The 20,449-nt window shown below is 39.4% G+C and overlaps 17 non-coding genes and 55 pseudogenes across 17 annotated transcripts; all 72 read right to left on the reverse strand.

Moving 5' to 3' along the window:
* Nucleotides 1-51: 51 nt before the first annotated feature.
* On the reverse strand, nt 52-170 carry LOC143455892 (5S ribosomal RNA; annotated as a pseudogene).
* A 110-nt stretch (nt 171-280) lies between these two features.
* On the reverse strand, nt 281-389 carry LOC143456793 (5S ribosomal RNA; annotated as a pseudogene).
* A 109-nt stretch (nt 390-498) lies between these two features.
* Nucleotides 499-617, reverse strand: LOC143455917 (5S ribosomal RNA; annotated as a pseudogene).
* A 110-nt stretch (nt 618-727) lies between these two features.
* On the reverse strand, nt 728-846 carry LOC143455719 (5S ribosomal RNA; annotated as a pseudogene).
* A 110-nt stretch (nt 847-956) lies between these two features.
* Nucleotides 957-1,065, reverse strand: LOC143457121 (5S ribosomal RNA; annotated as a pseudogene).
* Nucleotides 1,066-1,175: 110 nt separating this feature from the next.
* LOC143457393 (5S ribosomal RNA) lies at nt 1,176-1,284 on the reverse strand (annotated as a pseudogene).
* A 110-nt stretch (nt 1,285-1,394) lies between these two features.
* On the reverse strand, nt 1,395-1,513 carry LOC143455364 (5S ribosomal RNA). Its single transcript, XR_013116944.1, has one exon. It is a non-coding gene; the product is annotated as a 5S ribosomal RNA (ribosomal RNA).
* A 548-nt stretch (nt 1,514-2,061) lies between these two features.
* Nucleotides 2,062-2,170, reverse strand: LOC143457249 (5S ribosomal RNA; annotated as a pseudogene).
* A 110-nt stretch (nt 2,171-2,280) lies between these two features.
* Nucleotides 2,281-2,399, reverse strand: LOC143454407 (5S ribosomal RNA). Its single transcript, XR_013116032.1, has one exon. It is a non-coding gene; the product is annotated as a 5S ribosomal RNA (ribosomal RNA).
* Nucleotides 2,400-2,509: 110 nt separating this feature from the next.
* LOC143457301 (5S ribosomal RNA) lies at nt 2,510-2,618 on the reverse strand (annotated as a pseudogene).
* Nucleotides 2,619-2,728: 110 nt separating this feature from the next.
* LOC143457068 (5S ribosomal RNA) lies at nt 2,729-2,847 on the reverse strand (annotated as a pseudogene).
* Nucleotides 2,848-3,176: 329 nt separating this feature from the next.
* On the reverse strand, nt 3,177-3,295 carry LOC143457184 (5S ribosomal RNA; annotated as a pseudogene).
* Nucleotides 3,296-3,624: 329 nt separating this feature from the next.
* On the reverse strand, nt 3,625-3,733 carry LOC143457354 (5S ribosomal RNA; annotated as a pseudogene).
* Nucleotides 3,734-3,843: 110 nt separating this feature from the next.
* LOC143456480 (5S ribosomal RNA) lies at nt 3,844-3,962 on the reverse strand (annotated as a pseudogene).
* A 110-nt stretch (nt 3,963-4,072) lies between these two features.
* LOC143456240 (5S ribosomal RNA) lies at nt 4,073-4,191 on the reverse strand (annotated as a pseudogene).
* A 329-nt stretch (nt 4,192-4,520) lies between these two features.
* LOC143457355 (5S ribosomal RNA) lies at nt 4,521-4,629 on the reverse strand (annotated as a pseudogene).
* A 110-nt stretch (nt 4,630-4,739) lies between these two features.
* Nucleotides 4,740-4,858, reverse strand: LOC143456481 (5S ribosomal RNA; annotated as a pseudogene).
* Nucleotides 4,859-5,187: 329 nt separating this feature from the next.
* On the reverse strand, nt 5,188-5,306 carry LOC143456299 (5S ribosomal RNA; annotated as a pseudogene).
* A 548-nt stretch (nt 5,307-5,854) lies between these two features.
* On the reverse strand, nt 5,855-5,973 carry LOC143455904 (5S ribosomal RNA; annotated as a pseudogene).
* Nucleotides 5,974-6,302: 329 nt separating this feature from the next.
* Nucleotides 6,303-6,411, reverse strand: LOC143457397 (5S ribosomal RNA; annotated as a pseudogene).
* Nucleotides 6,412-6,521: 110 nt separating this feature from the next.
* LOC143456735 (5S ribosomal RNA) lies at nt 6,522-6,640 on the reverse strand (annotated as a pseudogene).
* A 329-nt stretch (nt 6,641-6,969) lies between these two features.
* On the reverse strand, nt 6,970-7,088 carry LOC143457133 (5S ribosomal RNA; annotated as a pseudogene).
* A 110-nt stretch (nt 7,089-7,198) lies between these two features.
* LOC143456376 (5S ribosomal RNA) lies at nt 7,199-7,307 on the reverse strand (annotated as a pseudogene).
* Nucleotides 7,308-8,515: 1,208 nt separating this feature from the next.
* LOC143454596 (5S ribosomal RNA) lies at nt 8,516-8,634 on the reverse strand. Its single transcript, XR_013116211.1, has one exon. It is a non-coding gene; the product is annotated as a 5S ribosomal RNA (ribosomal RNA).
* A 110-nt stretch (nt 8,635-8,744) lies between these two features.
* Nucleotides 8,745-8,863, reverse strand: LOC143456816 (5S ribosomal RNA; annotated as a pseudogene).
* A 329-nt stretch (nt 8,864-9,192) lies between these two features.
* On the reverse strand, nt 9,193-9,311 carry LOC143457134 (5S ribosomal RNA; annotated as a pseudogene).
* A 110-nt stretch (nt 9,312-9,421) lies between these two features.
* LOC143456274 (5S ribosomal RNA) lies at nt 9,422-9,530 on the reverse strand (annotated as a pseudogene).
* Nucleotides 9,531-9,640: 110 nt separating this feature from the next.
* LOC143456916 (5S ribosomal RNA) lies at nt 9,641-9,749 on the reverse strand (annotated as a pseudogene).
* Nucleotides 9,750-9,859: 110 nt separating this feature from the next.
* On the reverse strand, nt 9,860-9,978 carry LOC143454778 (5S ribosomal RNA). Its single transcript, XR_013116387.1, has one exon. It is a non-coding gene; the product is annotated as a 5S ribosomal RNA (ribosomal RNA).
* Nucleotides 9,979-10,088: 110 nt separating this feature from the next.
* On the reverse strand, nt 10,089-10,207 carry LOC143454909 (5S ribosomal RNA). The gene has a single exon (XR_013116512.1). It is a non-coding gene; the product is annotated as a 5S ribosomal RNA (ribosomal RNA).
* Nucleotides 10,208-10,317: 110 nt separating this feature from the next.
* Nucleotides 10,318-10,436, reverse strand: LOC143454521 (5S ribosomal RNA). The gene has a single exon (XR_013116139.1). It is a non-coding gene; the product is annotated as a 5S ribosomal RNA (ribosomal RNA).
* A 110-nt stretch (nt 10,437-10,546) lies between these two features.
* On the reverse strand, nt 10,547-10,665 carry LOC143455681 (5S ribosomal RNA; annotated as a pseudogene).
* A 110-nt stretch (nt 10,666-10,775) lies between these two features.
* On the reverse strand, nt 10,776-10,894 carry LOC143455490 (5S ribosomal RNA; annotated as a pseudogene).
* A 110-nt stretch (nt 10,895-11,004) lies between these two features.
* On the reverse strand, nt 11,005-11,123 carry LOC143457297 (5S ribosomal RNA; annotated as a pseudogene).
* Nucleotides 11,124-11,233: 110 nt separating this feature from the next.
* On the reverse strand, nt 11,234-11,352 carry LOC143455011 (5S ribosomal RNA). Its single transcript, XR_013116610.1, has one exon. It is a non-coding gene; the product is annotated as a 5S ribosomal RNA (ribosomal RNA).
* A 110-nt stretch (nt 11,353-11,462) lies between these two features.
* Nucleotides 11,463-11,581, reverse strand: LOC143454694 (5S ribosomal RNA). Its single transcript, XR_013116304.1, has one exon. It is a non-coding gene; the product is annotated as a 5S ribosomal RNA (ribosomal RNA).
* A 110-nt stretch (nt 11,582-11,691) lies between these two features.
* Nucleotides 11,692-11,800, reverse strand: LOC143457122 (5S ribosomal RNA; annotated as a pseudogene).
* A 110-nt stretch (nt 11,801-11,910) lies between these two features.
* On the reverse strand, nt 11,911-12,029 carry LOC143455365 (5S ribosomal RNA). The gene has a single exon (XR_013116945.1). It is a non-coding gene; the product is annotated as a 5S ribosomal RNA (ribosomal RNA).
* A 329-nt stretch (nt 12,030-12,358) lies between these two features.
* On the reverse strand, nt 12,359-12,467 carry LOC143457383 (5S ribosomal RNA; annotated as a pseudogene).
* Nucleotides 12,468-12,577: 110 nt separating this feature from the next.
* LOC143456423 (5S ribosomal RNA) lies at nt 12,578-12,696 on the reverse strand (annotated as a pseudogene).
* Nucleotides 12,697-12,806: 110 nt separating this feature from the next.
* On the reverse strand, nt 12,807-12,925 carry LOC143455682 (5S ribosomal RNA; annotated as a pseudogene).
* A 110-nt stretch (nt 12,926-13,035) lies between these two features.
* Nucleotides 13,036-13,144, reverse strand: LOC143457359 (5S ribosomal RNA; annotated as a pseudogene).
* Nucleotides 13,145-13,254: 110 nt separating this feature from the next.
* On the reverse strand, nt 13,255-13,373 carry LOC143454467 (5S ribosomal RNA). The gene has a single exon (XR_013116088.1). It is a non-coding gene; the product is annotated as a 5S ribosomal RNA (ribosomal RNA).
* Nucleotides 13,374-13,483: 110 nt separating this feature from the next.
* Nucleotides 13,484-13,602, reverse strand: LOC143456906 (5S ribosomal RNA; annotated as a pseudogene).
* Nucleotides 13,603-13,712: 110 nt separating this feature from the next.
* LOC143455048 (5S ribosomal RNA) lies at nt 13,713-13,831 on the reverse strand. Its single transcript, XR_013116645.1, has one exon. It is a non-coding gene; the product is annotated as a 5S ribosomal RNA (ribosomal RNA).
* Nucleotides 13,832-13,941: 110 nt separating this feature from the next.
* LOC143455415 (5S ribosomal RNA) lies at nt 13,942-14,060 on the reverse strand (annotated as a pseudogene).
* A 110-nt stretch (nt 14,061-14,170) lies between these two features.
* LOC143455492 (5S ribosomal RNA) lies at nt 14,171-14,289 on the reverse strand (annotated as a pseudogene).
* Nucleotides 14,290-14,399: 110 nt separating this feature from the next.
* On the reverse strand, nt 14,400-14,518 carry LOC143454195 (5S ribosomal RNA). The gene has a single exon (XR_013115830.1). It is a non-coding gene; the product is annotated as a 5S ribosomal RNA (ribosomal RNA).
* A 110-nt stretch (nt 14,519-14,628) lies between these two features.
* On the reverse strand, nt 14,629-14,737 carry LOC143457379 (5S ribosomal RNA; annotated as a pseudogene).
* A 110-nt stretch (nt 14,738-14,847) lies between these two features.
* Nucleotides 14,848-14,956, reverse strand: LOC143457384 (5S ribosomal RNA; annotated as a pseudogene).
* A 110-nt stretch (nt 14,957-15,066) lies between these two features.
* Nucleotides 15,067-15,185, reverse strand: LOC143456862 (5S ribosomal RNA; annotated as a pseudogene).
* Nucleotides 15,186-15,295: 110 nt separating this feature from the next.
* Nucleotides 15,296-15,414, reverse strand: LOC143455820 (5S ribosomal RNA; annotated as a pseudogene).
* A 110-nt stretch (nt 15,415-15,524) lies between these two features.
* On the reverse strand, nt 15,525-15,633 carry LOC143457360 (5S ribosomal RNA; annotated as a pseudogene).
* A 110-nt stretch (nt 15,634-15,743) lies between these two features.
* LOC143455352 (5S ribosomal RNA) lies at nt 15,744-15,862 on the reverse strand. The gene has a single exon (XR_013116933.1). It is a non-coding gene; the product is annotated as a 5S ribosomal RNA (ribosomal RNA).
* A 110-nt stretch (nt 15,863-15,972) lies between these two features.
* Nucleotides 15,973-16,091, reverse strand: LOC143456648 (5S ribosomal RNA; annotated as a pseudogene).
* A 110-nt stretch (nt 16,092-16,201) lies between these two features.
* Nucleotides 16,202-16,320, reverse strand: LOC143455114 (5S ribosomal RNA). The gene has a single exon (XR_013116707.1). It is a non-coding gene; the product is annotated as a 5S ribosomal RNA (ribosomal RNA).
* A 110-nt stretch (nt 16,321-16,430) lies between these two features.
* On the reverse strand, nt 16,431-16,549 carry LOC143456975 (5S ribosomal RNA; annotated as a pseudogene).
* Nucleotides 16,550-16,659: 110 nt separating this feature from the next.
* On the reverse strand, nt 16,660-16,778 carry LOC143456400 (5S ribosomal RNA; annotated as a pseudogene).
* Nucleotides 16,779-16,888: 110 nt separating this feature from the next.
* Nucleotides 16,889-17,007, reverse strand: LOC143455996 (5S ribosomal RNA; annotated as a pseudogene).
* A 110-nt stretch (nt 17,008-17,117) lies between these two features.
* LOC143455104 (5S ribosomal RNA) lies at nt 17,118-17,236 on the reverse strand. The gene has a single exon (XR_013116697.1). It is a non-coding gene; the product is annotated as a 5S ribosomal RNA (ribosomal RNA).
* A 110-nt stretch (nt 17,237-17,346) lies between these two features.
* Nucleotides 17,347-17,455, reverse strand: LOC143457276 (5S ribosomal RNA; annotated as a pseudogene).
* Nucleotides 17,456-17,565: 110 nt separating this feature from the next.
* LOC143455856 (5S ribosomal RNA) lies at nt 17,566-17,684 on the reverse strand (annotated as a pseudogene).
* Nucleotides 17,685-17,794: 110 nt separating this feature from the next.
* On the reverse strand, nt 17,795-17,913 carry LOC143455576 (5S ribosomal RNA; annotated as a pseudogene).
* Nucleotides 17,914-18,023: 110 nt separating this feature from the next.
* Nucleotides 18,024-18,142, reverse strand: LOC143456430 (5S ribosomal RNA; annotated as a pseudogene).
* Nucleotides 18,143-18,252: 110 nt separating this feature from the next.
* Nucleotides 18,253-18,371, reverse strand: LOC143456091 (5S ribosomal RNA; annotated as a pseudogene).
* A 339-nt stretch (nt 18,372-18,710) lies between these two features.
* Nucleotides 18,711-18,829, reverse strand: LOC143455012 (5S ribosomal RNA). Its single transcript, XR_013116611.1, has one exon. It is a non-coding gene; the product is annotated as a 5S ribosomal RNA (ribosomal RNA).
* A 110-nt stretch (nt 18,830-18,939) lies between these two features.
* LOC143454696 (5S ribosomal RNA) lies at nt 18,940-19,058 on the reverse strand. The gene has a single exon (XR_013116306.1). It is a non-coding gene; the product is annotated as a 5S ribosomal RNA (ribosomal RNA).
* A 110-nt stretch (nt 19,059-19,168) lies between these two features.
* LOC143457123 (5S ribosomal RNA) lies at nt 19,169-19,277 on the reverse strand (annotated as a pseudogene).
* A 110-nt stretch (nt 19,278-19,387) lies between these two features.
* Nucleotides 19,388-19,496, reverse strand: LOC143457330 (5S ribosomal RNA; annotated as a pseudogene).
* A 329-nt stretch (nt 19,497-19,825) lies between these two features.
* Nucleotides 19,826-19,934, reverse strand: LOC143457385 (5S ribosomal RNA; annotated as a pseudogene).
* Nucleotides 19,935-20,044: 110 nt separating this feature from the next.
* On the reverse strand, nt 20,045-20,163 carry LOC143456863 (5S ribosomal RNA; annotated as a pseudogene).
* Nucleotides 20,164-20,273: 110 nt separating this feature from the next.
* Nucleotides 20,274-20,392, reverse strand: LOC143455683 (5S ribosomal RNA; annotated as a pseudogene).
* Between the last annotated feature and the right edge of the window lie 57 nt (nt 20,393-20,449).

The following is a 20,449-nucleotide window of genomic DNA, read 5'->3' on the forward strand; positions in this document are numbered from 1 at the left end:
AAAAGCAAATAGTTGCTATAAATTTGATTGAAATTTACAGCATGACTAAATAGCTTACAACATCCGTTATTCCCATGCGGTCACCCATCCAAGTACTAACCGGGCCCGAGGTTGCTTAACTTCCGAAATCGAACGAGATCGGGTCTACTCAACCCGGTATGGTCGTAGACGATTTCAAATGAAAGAAAATGGTCTTTCCAATTCTAATTCGATTGCATAGGAAATTCAAAAAAGCAAATAGTTGCTATAAATTTGATTAAAATATACAGCATGACTAAAATGCTTACAACACCCGTTATTCCCAGGCGGTCACCCATCCAAGTACTAACCGGGCCCGAGGTTGCTTAACTTCCGAGATCGGGTCTACTCAACCTGGTATGGTCGTAGACGATTTCAAATGAAGAGAATGGCTTTTTTAATTATAATTCGTTTGCATAGGAAATTCAAAATCACAAACAGTTGCTATATATTTAATTGAAATATACAGCATGACTAAAATGCTTACAACATCCGTTATTCCCATGCGGTCAACCATCCAAGTACTAACCGGGCCCGAGGTTGCTTAACTTCCGAGATCGAACGAGATCGGGTCTACTCAACCCGGTATGGTCGTAGACGATTTCAAATGAAAGAAAATGGTCTTTCCAATTCTAATTCGATTGCATAGGAAATTCAAAAAAGCAAATAGTTGCTATAAATTTGATTGAAATATACAGCATGACTAAAATGCTTACAACACCCGTTATTCCCAGGCGGTCACCCATCCAAGTACTAACCGGGCCCGAGGTTGCTTAACTTCCGAGATCGAACGTAATGGGGTCTACTCAACCTGGTATGGTCGTAAACGATTTCAAATGAAGGAAAATGGTCTTTCCAATTCTAATTCGATTGCATAAGAAATTCAAAAAAGCAAATAGTTGTTATAAATTTGATTGAAATATACAGCATGACTAAAATGCTTACAGCACCCGGTATTCCCAGGCGGTCACCCATCCAAGTACTAACCGGTCCCGAGGTTGCTTAACTTCCGAGATCGGGTCTACTCAACCTGGTATGGTCGTAGGCGTTTTAAATTGAAACAAAATGACTTTTTTAATTTTAATTCGATTGCATAGGAAATTCAAAATCACAAACAGTTGCTATATATTTATTTGAAATATACAGCATGACTAAATTGCTTATAACAACCGGTATTCCCAGGCGGTCACCCATCCAAGTTATAACCGGGCCCGAGGTTGCTTAACTTCCGAGATCGGGTATACTCAACCTGGTATGGTCGTAGGCTATTTCAAAAGAAAGAAAAGGGCATTTTCAATTATAATTCGATTGCATAGGAAATTAATAAACGCAAACAGTTGCTAGACTTTTGAGTGAAAGATACAGCATGACTAAATTGCTTACAACAACCGGTATTCCCAGGCGGTCACACATCCAAGTACTAACCGGGCCCGAGGTTGCTTAACTTCCGAGATCGAACGAGATCGGGTCTACTCAACCTGGTATGGTCGTAGGCGAATTGAAATGAAAGAAAATGGCCTTTTCAATTCTAATTCAATTGCATAGGAAATTCAAAAAAGCAAAAAGTTGTTATAAAGTTGATTGAAAGATACAGCATGACTAAAATGCTTACAACACCCGGTATTACCACGCAATCACCCATCCAAGCATTAACCGTGCCCGAGGTTGCTTAACTTCCGAGATCGAGTCTACTCAACCTGGTATGGTCGAAGGCGTTTTAAAATGAAAGAAAATGACTTTTTTAATTCTAATTCGATTGCATAGGAAATTCAAAATCACAAACATTTGCTATATATTTATTTGAAATATACAGCATGACTAAATTGCTTATAACAGCCGGTATTCCCAGGCGGTCACCCATCCAAGTTATAACCGGGCCCGAGGTTGCTTAACTTCCGAGATCGGGTCTACTCAACCTGGTATGGTCGTAGGCGATTTCAAAAGAAAGGAAAGGGCATTTTCAATTCTAATTCGATTGCATAGGAAATTAATAAACGCAAACAGTTGCTAGACATTTGAGTGAAAGATACAGCATGACTAAATTGCTTACAACAACCGGTATTCCCAGGCGGTCACCCATCCAAGTTATAACCGGGCCCGAGGTTGCTTAACTTCCGAGATCGGGTATACTCAACCTGGTATGGTCGTAGGCGATTTCAAAAGAAAGAAAATGGCTTTATGAATTCTAATTCGATTGCATAGGAAATTCAAAAAAGCAAATAGTTGCTAAAAATTGAATTAAATTATACAGCATGACTAAAATGCTTACAACACCCGGTATTCCCAGGCGGTCACCCATCCAAGTACTAACCGGGCCCGAGGTTGCTTAACTTCCGAGATCGAACGAGATGGGGTCTACTCAACCTGGTATGGTCGTAAACGATTTCAAATGAAGGAAAATGGTCTTTCCAATTCTAATTCGATTGCATAGGAAATTCAAAAAAGCAAATAGTTGTTATAAATTTGATTGAAATATACAGCATGACTAAAATGCTTACAGCACCCGGTATTCCCAGGCGGTCACCCATGCAAGTACTAACCGGTTCCGAGGTTGCTTAACTTCCGAGATCGGGTCTACTCAACCTGGTATGGTCGTAGGCGATTTCAAATGAAAGAAAATGGCTTTTTTAATTATAATTCGATTGCATAGGAAATTCAAAATCACAAACAGTTGCTATATATTTAATTGAAATATACAGCATGACTAAATTGCTTACAACAACCGGTATTCCCAGGCGGTCACACATCCAAGTACTAACCGGGCTCGAGGTTGCTTAACTTCCGAGATCGAACGAGATTGGGTCTACTTAACCTGGTATGGTCGTAGGCGTTTTAAAATGAAAGAAAATGACTTTTTCAATTCTAATTCGATTGCATAGGAAATTCAAAACCACAAACAGTTGCTATATATTTCTTTGAAATATACAGCATGACTAAATTGCTTATAACAGCCGGTATTCACAGGCGGTTACCCATCCAAGTTATAACCGGGCCCGAGGTTGCTTAACTTCCGAGATCGGGTATACTCAACCTGGTATGGTCGTAGGCTATTTCAAAAGAAAGAAAAGGGCATTTTCAATTATAATTCGAGTGCATAGGAAATTAATAAACGCAAACAGATGCTATATATTTAATTGAAATATACAGCATGACTAAATTGCTTACAACAACCGGTATTCCCAGGCGGTCACACATCCAAGTACTAACCGGGCTCGAGGTTGCTTAACTTCCGAGATCCAACGAGATTGGGTCTACTTAACCTGGTATGGTCGTAGGCAAATTGAAATGAAAGAAAATGGCCTTTTCAATTTTAATTCAATTGCATAGGAAATTCAAAAAAGCAAAAAGTTGTTATAAGTTTGATTGAAAGATACAGCATGACTAAAATGATTACAACACCCGGTATTACCACGCAATCACCCATCCAAGTATTAACCGGGCCCGAGGTTGCTTAACTTCCGAGATCGGGTCTACTCAACCTGGTATGGTCGTAGGCGTTTTAAAATGAAAGAAAATGGCTTTTTTAATTCTAATTCGATTGCATAAGAAATTCAAAATCACAAACAGTTGCTATTAATTTAATTGAAATATACAGCATGACTAAATTGCTTATAACACCCGGTATTCCCAGGCGGTCACCCATCCAAGTTATAACCGGGCCCGAGGTTGCTTAACTTCCGAGATCGGGTCTACTCAACCTGGTATGGTCGTAGGCGATTTCAAAAGAAAGAAAAGGGCATTTTCAATTATAATTCGATTGCATAGGAAATTAATAAAGGCAAACAGTTGCTAGATATTTGATTGAAAGATACAGCATGACTAAAATGCTTACAACACCCGGTATTCCCAGGCGTTCAACCATCCAAGTACTAACAGGGCCCGAGGTTGCTTAACTTCCGAGATCGAACGAGATCAGGTCTGCTCAACCTGGTATGGTCGTAGGCGATTTCAAAAGAAAGAAAATGGCTATTTCAATTCTAATTCGATTGCATAGGAAATTCAAAAAAGCAAACAGTTGCTAGACATTTGAGTGAAAGATACAGCATGACTAAATTGCTTACAACAACCGGTAATCCCAGGCGGTCACACATCCAAGTACTAACCGGGCCCGAGGTTGCTTAACTTCCGAGATCGAACGAGATCGGGTCTACTCAACCTGGTATGGTCGTAGGCGAATTGAAATGAAAGAAAATGGCCTTTTCAATTCTAATTCAATTGCATAGGAAATTCAAAAAAGCAAAAAGTTGTTATAAGTTTGATTGAAAGATACAGCATGACTAAAATGCTTACAACACCCGGTATTACCACGCAATCACCCATCCAAGCATTAACCGGGCCCGAGGTTGCTTAACTTCCGAGATCAAGTCTACTCAACCTGGTATGGTCGTAGGCGTTTTAAAATGAAAGAAAATGACTTTTTCAATTCTAATTCGATTGCATAGGAAATTCAAAATCACAAACAGTTGCTATTAATTTAATTGAAATATACAGCATGACTAAATTGCTTATAACACCCGGTATTCCCAGGCGGTCACCCATCCAAGTTATAACCGGGCCCGAGGTTGCTTAACTTCCGAGATCGGGTCTACTCAACCTGGTATGGTCGTAGGCGATTTCAAAAGAAAGAAAAGGGCATTTTCAATTATAGTTCGATTGCATAGGAAATTAATAAAGGCAAACAGTTGCTAGATATTTGATTGAAAGATACAGCATGACTAAAATGCTTACAACACCCGGTATTCCCAGGCGTTCAACCATCCAAGTACTAACAGGGCCCGAGGTTGCTTAACTTCCGAGATCGAACGAGATCAGGTCTGCTCAACCTGGTATGGTCGTAGGCGATTTCAAAAGAAAAAAAATGGCCTTTTCAATTCTAATTCGATTGCATAGGAAATTCAAAAAAGCAAAAAGTTGTTATAAGTTTGATTGAAAGATACAGCATGACTAAAATGCTTACAACACCCGGTATTACCACGCAATCACCCATCCAAGCATTAACCGGGCCCGAGGTTGCTTAACTTCCGAGATCAAGTCTACTCAACCTGGTAAGGTCGTAGGCGTTTTAAAATGAAAGAAAATGACTTTTTCAATTCTAATTCGATTGCATAGGAAATTAGTAAACGCAAACAGTTGCTAGACATTTGAGTGAAAGATACAGCATGACTAAATTGCTTACAACAACCGGTATTCCCAGCCAGTCACACATCCAAGTACTAACCGGGCCCGAGGTTGCTTAACTTCCGAGATCGAACGAGATCGGGTCTACTCAACCTGGTATGGTCGTAGGCGAATTGAAATGAAAGAAAATGGCCTTTTCAATTCTAATTCAATTGCATAGGAAATTCAAAAAAGCAAAAAGTTGTTATAAGTTTGATTGAAAGATACAGCATGACTAAAATGCTTACAACACCCGGTATTACCACGCAATCACCCATCCAAGCATTAACCGGGCCCGAGGTTGCTTAACTTCCGAGATCAAGTCTACTCAACCTGGTATGGTCGTAGGCGTTTTAAAATGAAAGAAAATGACTTTTTCAATTCTAATTCGATTGCATAGGAAATTCAAAATCACAAACAGTTGCTATATATTTATTTGAAATATACAGCATGACTAAAATGCTTATAACAGCCGGTATTCCCAGGCAGTCACCCATCCAAGTTATAACCGGGCCCGAGGTTGCTTAACTTTCGAGATCGGGTATACTCAACCTGGTATGGTCGTAGGCGATTTCAGAAGAAAGAAAAGGGCATTTTTAATTATAATTCGATTGCATAGGAAATTAATAAACGCAAACAGTTGCTAGACATTTGATTGAAAGATACAGCATGACTAAATTGCTTACAACAACCGGTATTCCCAGGCAGTCACACATCCAAGTACTAACCGGGCCCGAGGTTGCTTAACTTCCGAGATCGAACGAGATCGGGTCTACTCAACCTGGTATGGTCGTAGGCGAATTGAAATGAAAGAAAATGGCCTTTTCAATTCTAATTCAATTGCATAGGAAATTCAAAAAAGCAAAAAGTTGTTATAAGTTTGATTGAAAGATACAGCATGACTAAAATGCTTACAACCCCCGTTATTACCACGCAATCACCCATCCAAGTATTAACCGGGCCCTAGGTTGCTTAACTTCCGAGATCGGGTCTACTCAACCTGGTATGGTCGTGGGCGTTTTAAAATGAAAGAAAATGGCTTTTTTAATTCTAATTCGATTGCATAGGAAATTCAAAATCACAAACAGTTGCTATTAATTTAATTGTAATATACAGCATGACTAAATTGCTTATAACACCCGGTTTTCCCAGGCGGTTACCCATCCAAGTTATAACCGGGCCCGAGGTTGTTTAACTTCCGAGATCGGGTATACTCAACCTGGTATGGTCGTAGGCGATTTCAAAAGTAAAAAAATGACTTTTTTAATTATAAATCGTTTGTATAGGAAATTCAAAATCACAAACAGTTGCTATATATTTAATTGAAATATACAGCATGACTAAATTGCTTACAACAACCGGTATTCCCAGGCGGTCACACATCCAAGTACTAACCGGGCCCGAGGTTGCTTAACTTCGGAGATCGAACGAGGTCGGGTCTACTCAACCTGGTATGGTCGTAGGCGAATTGAAATGAAAGAAAATGGCCTTTTCAATTCTAATTCAATTGCATAGGAAATTCAAAAAAGCAAAAAGTTGTTATAAGTTTGATTGAAAGATACAGCATGACTAAAATGCCTACAACACCCGGTAGTACCACGCAATCACCCATCCAAGTATTAACCGGGCCCGAGGTTGCTTAACTTCCGAGATCGGGTCTACTCAACCTGGTATGGTCGTAGGCGTTTTAAAATGAAAGAAAATGGCTTTTTTAATTCTAATTCGATTGCATAGGAAATTCAAAATCACAAACAGTTGCTATTAATTTAATTGAAATATACAGCATGTCTAAATTGCTTATAACACCCGGTATTCCCAGGCGGTCACCCATCCAAGTTATAACCGGGACCGAGGTTGCTTAACTTCCGAGATCGAACGAGATCGGGACTACTCAACCTGGTATTGTCGTAGACGATTTCAAACGAAAGAAAACGACGTTTTCAATTCTAATTAGATTGCATAGGAAATTCAAAAAAGCAAATAGTTGCTATAAATTTGATTGAAATATACAGCATGACTAAAATGCTTACAACACCCGGTATTCCCAAGCGGTCACCCATCCAAGTACTAACCGGGCCCGAGGTTGCTTAACTTCCGAGATCGGGTCTACTCAACCTGGTATGGTCGTAGGCGATTTCAAAAGAAAGAAAAGGGCATTTTCAATTATAATTCGATTGCATAGTAAATTAATAAACGCAAACAGTTTCTAGACATTTGATTGAAAGATACCGTGACGCGACACCTTATCGAAAGACACTTTATCGAACGACACTTAATCGAACGACACTTTATCGAACGACACTTAATCGAACGACACCTGATCGAAACGACACCTGATCGAAACGACAGTTGATCGAACGACACTTTATCGAACCGAAAGTTGATCAAACGACACTTTATCGAACCGACAGTTAATCAAAACGACAGTTGATCGAACGACACTTTATCGAACCGACAGTTCAAGCAAGATTTTTGCGTGTTTCTCAAACATTGAAACAATGGGTCATTGTGATGTTCAGCTATCTGTCCATGTTTGTTTGATAAAGTTGGATTTTGTAATTTTTGAGATATTGTGATATTTATATAATTTTGCTCTCTCTCCGCATTGAAACGTATTACTCATTTACGCACCAATAACTTGACTAACTATTCTTTTTCGTTCTCTTTTCACAGCGGGGGCGCGGCGTAACAAGAAGAATTTATAAAAATGTGTCACTTTTAGAAATACCTAATTTACACTAAATTCACTTTCTTTAGTTTTACAATTATGATGTATACAGGAAGCCAGATGATGTTTCTACTAACCTGTAATAATCTCATCAGTCTACGACGCATAGGTTTCTAGGTTACTCTCGTACTTAGTAATTCTCGTGCGTATTCTTGTGATATCTTATTAATATGTGGGCGGGCCGGCCGCCATGCGAAATCGAACACTTTATGATACAAATATAAAATATAGATATAAAATATAAACCGTCAACTTTATGATATATACATCACAATTCATTAATGCACACCATTACAAAGACCGCACATCACAATGGCTCATTGTTTCAATGTTTGAGAAACAAGCAAAAATCTTGCTTGAACTGTCGGTTCGATAAAGTGTCGTTCGATCAACTGTCGTTTTGATTAACTGTCGGTTCGATAAAGTGTCGTTCGATCAGCTGTCGTTTCGATAAAGTGTCGTTCGATCAACTGTCGGCTCGATTAACTGTCGTTCGATAAAGTGTCTTTCGATCAGCTGTCGTTTCGATCAGGTGTCGTTCGATAAAGTGTCTTTCGATAAAGTGTCTTTCGATAAGGTGTCGTAGTACCGAAAGATACAGCATGACTAAAATGCTTACAACACCCGGTATTCCCAGGCGGTCACACATCCAAGTACTAACCGGGCCCGAGGTTGCTTAACTTCCGAGATCGAACGAGATCGGGTCTACTCAACCCGGTATGGTCGTAGGCGATTTCAAAAGTAAGAAAATGGCTTTTTTAATTATAATTCGTTTGTATAGGAAATTCAAAATCACAAACAGTTGCTATATATTTAATTGAAATATACAGCATGACTAAATTGCTTACAAAAACCGGTATTCCCAGGCGGTCACACATCCAAGTACTAACCGGGCCCGAGGTTGCTTAACTTCGGAGATCGAACGAGATCGGGTCTACTCAACCTGGTATGGTCGTAGGCGAATTGAAATGAAAGAAAATGGCCTTTTCAATTCTAATTCAATTGCATAGGAAATTCAAAAAAGCAAAAAGTTGTTATAAGTTTGATTGAAAGATACAGCATGACTAAAATGCTTACAACACCCGGTAGTACCACGCAATCACCCATCCAAGTATTAACCGGGCCCGAGGTTGCTTAACTTCCGAGATCAGGTCTACTCAACCTGGTATGGTCGTAGGCGTTTTAAAATGAAAGAAAATGGCTTTTTTAATTCTAATCCGATTGCATAGGAAATTCAAAATCACAAACAGTTGCTATTAATTTAATTGAAATATACAGCATGTCTAAAATGCTTATAACACCCGGTATTCCCAGGCGGTCACCCATCCAAGTTATAACCGGGACCGAGGTTGCTTAACTTCCGAGATCGAACGAGATCGGGACTACTCAACCTGGTATTGTCGTAGACGATTTCAAACGAAAGAAAATGACGTTTTCAATTCTAATTAGATTGCATAGGAAATTCAAAAAAGCAAATAGTTGCTATAAATTTGATTGAAATATACAGCATGACTAAAATGCTTACAACACCCGGTATTCCCAGGCGGTCACCCATCCAAGTACTAACCGGGCCCGAGGTTGCTTAACTTCCGAGATCGGGTCTACTCAACCTGGTATGGTCGTAGGCGATTTCAAAAGAAAGAAAAGGGCATTTTCAATTATAATTCGATTGCATAGTAAATTAATAAACGCAAACAGTTTCTAGACATTTGATTGAAAGATACAGCATGACTAAAATGCTTACAACACCCGGTATTCCCAGGCGGTCACACATCCAAGTACTAACCGGGCCCGAGGTTGCTTAACTTCCGAGATCGGGTCTACTCAACCTGGTATGGTCGTAGGCGATTTCAAAAGAAAGAAAATGGCATTTTCAATTCTAATTCGATTGCATAGGAAATTCAAAAAAGCAAATAGTTGCTAAAATATTAATTGAAATATACAGCATAACTAAAATGCTTACAACACCCGGTATTCCCAGGCGGTCACCCATCCAAGTACTAACAGGGCCCGAGGTTGCTTAACTTCCGAGATCGAACGAGATCGGGTCTACTCAACCTGGTATGGTCGTAGACGATTTCAAATGAAAAAAAATGGTCTTTCCAATTCTAATTCGATTGCATAGGAAATTCAATAAAGCAAATAGTTGCTATAAATTTGATTGAGATATACAGCATGACTAAAATGCTTACAACACACGGTATTCCCAGGCGGTCACCCATCCAAGTACTCACCGGGCCCGAGGTTGCTTAACTTCCGAGATCGAACGAGATCGGGTCTACTCAACCCGGTATGGTCGTAGGCAATTTCAAAAGAAAGAAAATGGCATTTTCAATTATAATTCGATTGCATAAGAAATACAAAAACGCAAACAGTTGCTAAAAATTTGATTGAAAGATACAGCATGACTAAAATGCTTACAACACCCGGTATTCCCAGGCGGTCAACCATCCAAGTACTAACCGGGCCCGAGGTTGCTTAACTTCCGAGATCGAACGAGATCAGGTCTGCTCAACCTGGTATGGTCGTAGGCGATTTCAAAAGAAAGAAAATGGCATTTTCAATTCTAATTCGATTGCATAGGAAATTCAAAAAAGCAAATAGTTGCTAAAAATTTAAATGAAATATACAGCATGACTAAAATGCTTAAAGCACCCGGTATTCCCAGGCGGTCACCCATCCAAGTACTAACCGGGCCCGAGGTTGCTTAACTTCCGAGATCGAACGAGATCGGATCTACTCAACCTGGTATGGTCGTAGGCGATTTCAAAAGAAAGAAAATGGCTTTATGAATTCTAATTAGATTGCATAAGAAATTCAAAATCACAAACAGTTGCTAAAAATTTAATTGAAATATACAGCATGACTAAAATGCTTTCAACACCCGGTATTCCCAGGCGGTCACCCATCCAAGTACTAACAGGGCCCGAGGTTGCTTAACTTCCGAGATCGAACGAGATCGGGTTTAATCAACCTGGTATGGTCGTAGGTGATTTCAAATGAAAGAAAATGAATTTTTCAATTCTAATTCGATTGCATAGGAAATTCAAAAAAGTAAACGGATGTTATAAATTTAATTGAAGTATACAGCATGACTAAAATGCTTACAACACACGGTAATCCCAGACTTTCACCCATCCAAGTACTAATCGGGCCCGAGGTTGCTTAACTTCTGAGATCGAACGAGATCAGGTCTACTTAACCCGGTATGGTCGTAGGCAATTTCAAAAGAAAGAAAATGGCATTTTCAATTATAATTCGATTGCATAAAAAATACAAAAACGCTAACAGTTGCTATAAAAGTAATTGAAATATACAGCATGACTATAATGCTTACAACACCCGGTATTCCCAGGCAGTCACCCATCCAACTACTAACCGGGCCCGAGATTGCTTAACTTCCGAGATCGAACGAGATCGGGTCTACTCAACCTGGTATGGTCGTAGGCGATTTCAAAAGAAAGAAAATGGCTTTATGAATTATAATTCGATTGCATAAAAAATACAAAAACGCTAACAGTTGCTATAAAAGTAATTGAAATATACAGCATGACTATAATGCTTACAACACCCGGTATTCCCAGGCAGTCACCCATCCAACTACTAACCGGGCCCGAGATTGCTTAACTTCCGAGATCGAACGAGATCGGGTCTACTCAACCCGGTATGGTCGTAAACGATTTCAAATGAAGGAAAATGGTCTTTCCAATTCTAATTCGATTGCATAGGAAATTCAAAAAAGCAAATAGTTGTTATAAATTTGATTGAAATATACAGCATGACTAAAATGCTTACAGCACCCGGTATTCCCAGGCGGTCACCCATCCAAGTACTAACCGGTCCCGAGGTTGCTTAACTTCCGAGATCGGGTCTACTCAACCTGGTATGGTCGTAGGCGATTTCAAATGAAAGAAAATGGCTTTTTTAATTATAATTCGTTTGCATAGGAAATTCAAAATCACAAACAGTTGCTATATATTTAATTGAGATATACAGCATGACTAAATTGCTTACAACAACCGGTATTCCCAGGCGGTCACACATCCAAGTACTAACCGGGCCCGAGGTTGCTTAACTTCCGAGATCGAACGAGATCGGGTCTACTCAACCTGGTATGGTCGTAGGCGAATTGAAATGAAAGGAAATGGCATTTTCAATTCTAATTCAATTGCATAGGAAATTCAAAAAAGCAAAAAGTTGTTATAAACTTAATTGAAAGATACAGCATGACTAAAATGATTACAACACCCGGTATTACCACGCAATCACCCATCCAAGTATTAACCAGGCCCGAGGTTGCTTAACTTCCGAGATCGGGTCTACTCAACCTGGTATGGTCGTAGGCGTTTTAAAATGAAAGAAAAGGGCTTTTTTAATTCTAATTCGATTGCATAGGAAATTCAAAATCACAAACAGTTGCTATTAATTTAATTGAAATATACAGCATGACTAAATTGCTTATAACACCCGGTATTCCCAGGCGGTCACCCATCCAAGTTATAACCGGGACCGAGGTTGCTTAACTTCCGAGATCGGGTATACTCAACCTGGTATGGTCGTAGGCGATTTCAAAAGAAAGAAAAGGGCATTTTCAATTGTAATTCGATTGCATAGGAAATTAATAAATGCAAACAGTTGCTAGACATTTGATTGAAAGATACAGCATGACTAAAATGCTTACAAAACCCGGTATTCCTAGGCGGTCAACCATCCAAGTACTAACAAGGCCCGAGGTTGCTTAACTTCTGAGATCAAACGAGATCAGGTCTGCTCAACCTGGTATGGTCGTAGGCGATTTCAAAAGAAAGAAAATAGCATTTTCAATTCTAATTCGATTGCATAGGAAATTCAAAAAAGCAAATAGTTGCTAAAAATTTAATTGAAATATACAGCATGACTAAAATGCTTAAAGCACCCGGTATTCCCAGGCGGTCACCCATCCAAGTACTAACCGGGCCCGAGGTTGCTTAACTTCCGAGATCGAACGAGATCGGATCTACTCAACCTGGTATGGTCGTAGGCGATTTCAAAAGAAAGAAAATGGCTTTATGAATTCTAATTCGATTGCATAGGAAATTCAAAAAAGCAGATAGTTGTTATAAATTTGATTGAAATATACAGCATGACTAAAATGCTTACAGCACCCGGTATTCCCAGGCGGTCACCCATCCAAGTACTAACTGGTCCCGAGGTTGCTTAACTTCCGAAATCGGGTCTACTCAACCTGGTATGGTCGTAGGCGATTTCAAATGAAAGAAAATGGCTTTTTTAAATATAATTCGTTTGCATAGGAAATTCAAAATCACAAACAGTTGCTATATATTTAATTGAAATATACAGCATGACTAAAATGCTTACAACACCCGGTATTCCCAGGCGGTCACCCATCCAAGTACTAACAGGGCCCGAGGTTGCTTAACTTCCGAGATCGAACGAGATCGGGTCTACTCAACCTGGTATGGTCGTAGGCGATTTCAAATGAAAGAAAATGGATTTTTCAATTCTAATTCGATTGCATAGGAAATTCAAAAAAGTAAACGGATGTTATAAATTTAATTGAAGTATACAGCATGACTAAAATGCTTACAACACACGGTATTCCCAGACGGTCACCCATCCAATTACTAATCGGGCCCGAGGTTGCTTAACTTCCGAGATCGAACGAAATCAGGTCTACTTAACCCGGTATGGTCGTAGGCAATTTCAAAAGAAAGAAAATGGCATTTTCAATTCTAATTCGATTGCATAAAAAATACAAAAACGCTAACAGTTGCTATAAAAATAATTGAAATATACAGCATGACTAAAATGCTTACAACACCCGGTATTCCCAGGCAGTCACCCATCCAAGTACTAACCGGGCCCGAGGTTGCTTAACTTCCGAGATCGAACGAGATGGGGTCTACTCAACCTGGTATGGTCGTAAACGATTTCAAATGAAGGAAAATGGTCTTTCCAATTCTAATTCGATTGCATAGAAAATTCAAAAAAGCAAATAGTTGTTATAAGTTTGATTGAAATATACAGCATGACTAAAATGCTTACAGCACCCGGTATTCCCAGGCGGTCACCCATCCAAGTACTAACCGGGCCCGAGGTTGCTTAACTTCCGAGATCGAACGAGATCGTGTCTACTCAACCTGATATGGTCGTAGGCGATTGGAAATGAAAGAAAATGGCCTTTTCAATTCTAATTCGATTGCATAGGAAATTCAAAAAAGCAAAACGTTGTTATAAATTTGATTGAAAGATACAGCATGACTAAAATGCTTACAACACACGGTATTCTCAGACAGTCACCCATCCAAGTACTAATCGGGCCCGAGGTTGCTTAACTTCCGAGATCGAACGAGATCGGGTCTACTCAACCTGGTATGGTCGTAGGCGATTTCAAAACAAAGAAAATGGCTTTATGAATTCTAATTCGATTGCATAGGAAATTCAAAAAAGCAAATAGTTGCTAAAAATTGAATTAAATTATACAGCATGACTAAAATGCTTACAACACCCGGTATTCCCAGGCGATCACCCATCCAAGTACTAACCGGGCCCGAGGTTGCTTAACTTCCGAGATCGAACGAGATCGGGTCTACTCAACCTGGTATGGTCGTAGACGATTTCAAAACAAAGAAAATGGCTTTATGAATTCTAATTCGATTGCATAGGAAATTCAAAAAAGCAAATAGTTGCTAAAAATTGAATTAAATTATACAGCATGACTAAAATGCTTACAACACCCGGTATTACCACGCAATCACCCATCCAAGTATTAACCAGGCCCGAGGTTGCTTAACTTCCGAGATCGGGTCTACTCAACCTGGTATGGTCGTAGGCGTTTTAAAATGAAAGAAAATGGCTGTTTTAATTCTAATTCGATTGCATAGGAAATTCAAAATCACAAACAGTTGCTATTAATTTAATTGAAATATACAGCATGACTAAATTGCTTATAACACCCGGTATTCCCAGGCGGTCACCCATCCAAGTTATAACCGGGACCGAGGTTGCTTAACTTCCGAGATCGGGTATACTCAACCTGGTATGGTCGTAGGCGATTTCAAAAGAAAGAAAAGGGCATTTTCAATTGTAATTCGATTGCATAGGAAATTAATAAATGCAAACAGTTGCTAGACATTTGATTGAAAGATACAGCATGACTAAAATGCTTACAACACCCGGTATTCCTAGGCGGTCAACCATCCAAGTACTAACAGGGCCCGAGGGTGCTTAACTTCCGAGATCAAACGAGATCAGGTCTGCTCAACCTAGTATGGTCGTAGGCGATTTCAAAAGAAAGAAAATAGCATTTTCAATTCTAATTCGATTGCATAGGAAATTCAAAAAAGCAAATAGTTGCTAAAAATTTAATTGAAATATACAGCATGACTAAAATGCTTAAAGCACCCGGTATTCCCAGGCGGTCACCCATCAAAGTACTAACCGGGCCCGAGGTTGCTTAACTTCCGAGATCGAACGAGATCGGATCTACTCAACCTGGTATGGTCGTAGGCGATTTCAAAAGAAAGAAAATGGCTTTATGAATTCTAATTCGATTGCATAGGAAATTCAAAAAAGCAGATAGTTGTTATAAATTTGATTGAAATATACAGCATGACTAAAATGCTTACAGCACCCGGTATTCCCAGGCGGTCACCCATCCAAGTACTAACTGGTCCCGAGGTTGCTTAACTTCCGAAATCGGGTCTACTCAACCTGGTATGGTCGTAGGCGATTTCAAATGAAAGAAAATGGCTTTTTTAATTATAATTCGTTTGCATAGGAATCTCAAAATCACAAACAGTTGCTATATATTTAATTGAAATATACAGCATGACTAAAATGCTTACAACACACAGTATTCCCAGGCGGTCACCCATCCAAGTACTAACAGGGCCCGAGGTTGCTTAACTTCCGAGATCGAACGAGATCGGGTCTACTCAACCTGGTATGGTCGTAGGCGATTTCAAATGAAAGAAAATGGATTTTTCAATTCTAATTCGATTGCATAGGAAATTCAAAAAAGTAAACGGATGTTATAAATTTAATTGAAGTATACAGCATGACTAAAATGCTTACAACACACGGTATTCCCAGACGGTCACCCATCCAATTACTAATCGGGCCCGAGGTTGCTTAACTTCCGAGATCGAACGAGATCAGGTCTACTTAACCCGGTATGGTCGTAGGCAATTTCAAAAGAAAGAAAATGGCATTTTCAATTCTAATTCGATTGCATAAAAAATACAAAAACGCTAACAGTTGCTATAAAAATAATTGAAATATACAGCATGACTAAAATGCTTACAACACCCGGTATTCCCAGGCAGTCACCCATCCAAGTACTAACCGGGCCCGAGGTTGCTTAACTTCCGAGATCGAACGAGATGGGGTCTACTCAACCCGGTATGGTCGTAAACGATTTCAAATGAAGGAAAATGGTCTTTCCAATTCTAATTCGATTGCATAGAAAATTCAAAAAAGCAATTAGTTGTTATAAATTTGATTGAAATATACAGCATGACTAAAATGCTTACAGCAATCGTTATTCCCAGGCGGTCACCCATCCAAGTACTAACCGGGCCCGAGGTTGCTTAACTTCCGAGATCGAACGAGATCGTGTCTACTCAACCTGATATGGTCGTAGGCGATTGGAAATGAAAGAAAATGGCTGTTTCAATTCTAATTCGATTGCATAGGAAATTCAAAAAAGCAAAAAGTTGTTATAAATTTGATTGAAAGATACAGCATGACTAAAATGCTTACAACACACGGTATTCCCAGACAGTCACCCATCCAAGTACTAATCGGGCCCGAGGTTGCTTAACTTCCGAGATCGAACGAGATCAGGTCTACTTAACCCGGTATGGTCGTAGGCAATTTCAAAAGAAAGAAAATTGCATTTTCAATTATAATTCGATTGCATAAAAAATACAAAAACGCTAACAGTTGCTATAAAAATAATTGAAATATACAGCAAGACTAAAATGCTTACAACACCCGGTAATCCCAGGCAGTCACCCATCCAACTACTAACCGGGCCCGAGATTGCTTAACTTCCGAGATCGAACGAGATCGGGTCTACTCAACCTGGTATGGTCGTAGGCGATTTCAAAACAAAGAAAATGGCTTTATGAATTCTAATTCGATTGCATAGGAAATTCAAAAAAGCAAATAGTTGCTAAAAATTGAATTAAATTATACAGCATGACTAAAATGCTTACAACACCCGGTATTCCCAGGCGATCACCCATCCAAGTACTAACCGGGCCCGAGGTTGCTTAACTTCCGAGATCGAACGAGATGGGGTCTACTCAACCCGGTATGGTCGTAAACGATTTCAAATGAAGGAAAATTGTCTTTCCAATTCTAATTCGATTGCATAGGAAATTCAAAAAAGCAAATAGTTGTTATAAATTTGATTGAAATATACAGCATGACTAAAATGCATACAGCACCCGGTATTCCCAGGCGGTCACCCATCCAAGTACTAACCGGTCCCGAGGTTGCTTAACTTCCGGGATCGGGTCTACTCAACCTGGTATGGTCGTAGGCGATTTCAAATGAAAGAAAATGGCTTTTTTAATTATAATTCGTTTGCATAGGAAATTCAAAATCACAAACAGTTGCTATATATTTAATTGAAATATACAGCATGACTAAATTGCTTACAACAACCGGTATTCCCAGGCGGTCACACATCCAAGTACTCACCGGGCCCGAGGTTGCTTAACTTCCGAGATCGAACGAGATCGGGTCTACTCAACCCGGTATGGTCGTAGGCAATTTCAAAAGAAAGAAAATGGCATTTTCAATTATAATTCGATTGCATAAGAAATACAAAAACGCAAACAGTTGCTAAAAATTTGATTGAAAGGTACAGCATGACTAAAATGCTTACAACACCCGGTATTCCCAGGCGGTCAACCATCCAAGTACTAACAGGGCCCGAGGTTGCTTAACTTCCGAGATCGAACGAGATCAGGTCTGCTCAACCTGGTATGGTCGTAGGCGATTTCAAAAGAAAGAAAATGGCATTTTCAATTCTAATTCGATTGCATAGGAAATTCAAAAAAGCAAATAGTTGCTAAAAATTTAATTGAAATATACAGCATGACTAAAATGCTTAAAGCACCCGGTATTCCCAGGCGGTCACCCATCCAAGTGCTAACCGGGCCCGAGGTTGCTTAACTTCCGAGATCGAACGAGATCGGATTTACTCAACCTGGTATGGTCGTAGGCGATTTCAAAAGAAAGAAAATGGCTTTATGAATTCTAATTAGATTGCATAAGAAATTCAAAATCACAAACAGTTGCTAAAAATTTAATTGAAATATACAGCATGACTAAAATGCTTTCAACACCCGGTATTCCCAGGCGGTCACCCATCCAAGTACTAACAGGGCCCGAGGTTGCTTAACTTCCGAGATCGAACGAGATCGGGTTTAATCAATCTGGTATGGTCGTAGGTGATTTCAAATGAAAGAAAATGAATTTTTCAATTCTAATTCGATTGCATAGGAAATTCAAAAAAGTAAACGGATGTTATAAATTTAATTGAAGTATACAGCATGACTAAAATGCTTACAACACACGGTAATCCCAGACTTTCACCCATCCAAGTACTAATCGGGCCCGAGGTTGCTTAACTTCTGAGATCGAACGAGATCATGTCTACTTAACCCGGTATGGTCGTAGGCAATTTCAAAAGAAAGAAAATGGCATTTTCAATTATAATTCGATTGCATAAAAAATACAAAAACGCTAACAGTTGCTATAAAAGTAATTGAAATATACAGCATGACTATAATGCTTACAACACCCGGTATTCCCAGGCAGTCACCCATCCAACTACTAACCGGGCCCGAGATTGCTTAACTTCCGAGATCGAACGAGATCGGGTCTACTCAACCTGGTATGGTCGTAGGCTATTTCAAAAGAAAGAAAATGGCTTTATGAATTATAATTCGATTGCATAAAAAATACAAAAACGCTAACAGTTGCTATAAAAGTAATTGAAATATACAGCATGACTATAATGCTTACAACACCCGGTATTCCCAGGCAGTCACCCATCCAACTACTAACCGGGCCCGAGATTGCTTAACTTCCGAGATCGAACGAGATCGGGTCTACTCAACCCGGTATGGTCGTAAACGATTTCAAATGAAGGAAAATGGTCTTTCCAATTCTAATTCGATTGCATAGGAAATTCAAAAAAGCAAATAGTTGTTATAAATTTGATTGAAATATACAGCATGACTAAAATGCTTACAGCACCCGGTATTCCCAGGCGGTCACCCATCCAAGTACTAACCGGTCCCGAGGTTGCTTAACTTCCGAGATCGGGTCTACTCAACCTGGTATGGTCGTAGGCGATTTCAAATGAAAGAAAATGGCTTTTTTAATTATAATTCGTTTGCATAGGAAATTCAAAATCACATACAGTTGCTATATATTTAATTGAAATATACAGCATGACTAAATTGCTTACAACAACCGGTATTCCCAGGCGGTCACACATCCAAGTACTAACCGGGCTCGAGGTTGCTTAACTTCCGAGATCGGGTCTACTCAACCTGGTATGGTCGTAGGCGAATTGAAATGAAAGGAAATGGCATTTTCAATTCTAATTCAATTGCATAGGAAATTCAAAAAAGCAAAAAGTTGTTATAAACTTAATTGAAAGATACAGCATGACTAAAATGATTACAACACCCGGTATTACCACGCAATCACCCATCCAAGTATTAACCAGGCCCGAGGTTGCTTAACTTCCGAGATCGGGTCTACTCAACCTGGTATGGTCGTAGACGTTTTAAAATGAAAGAAAATGGCTGTTTTAATTCTAATTCGATTGCATAGGAAATTCAAAATCACAAACAGTTGCTATTAATTTAATTGAAATATACAGCATGACTAAATTGCTTATAACACCCGGTATTCCCAGGCGGTCACCCATCCAAGTTATAACCGGGACCGAGGTTGCTTAACTTCCGAGATCGGGTATACTCAACCTGGTATGGTCGTAGGCGATTTCAAAAGAAAGAAAAGGGCATTTTCAATTGTAATTCGATTGCATAGGAAATTAATAAATGCAAACAGTTGCTAGACATTTGATTGAAAGATACAGCATGACTAAAATGCTTACAACACCCGGTATTCCTAGGCGGTCAACCATCCAAGTACTAACAGGGCCCGAGGGTGCTTAACTTCCGAGATCAAACGAGATCAGGTCTGCTCAACCTAGTATGGTCGTAGGCGATTTCAAAAGAAAGAAAATAGCATTTTCAATTCTAATTCGATTGCATAGGAAATTCAAAAAAGCAAATAGTTGCTAAAAATTTAATTGAAATATACAGCATGACTAAAATGCTTAAAGCACCCGGTATTCCCAGGCGGTCACCCATCCAAGTACTAACCGGGCCCGAGGTTGCTTAACTTCCGAGATCGAACGAGATCGGATCTACTCAACCTGGTATGGTCGTAGGCGATTTCAAAAGAAAGAAAATGGCTTTATGAATTCTAATTCGATTGCATAGGAAATTC

This window comes from Clavelina lepadiformis, chromosome 4 (genome assembly GCF_947623445.1).
Source record: "Clavelina lepadiformis chromosome 4, kaClaLepa1.1, whole genome shotgun sequence".
NCBI classification, from domain to species: Eukaryota; Metazoa; Chordata; class Ascidiacea; order Aplousobranchia; family Clavelinidae; genus Clavelina; species Clavelina lepadiformis.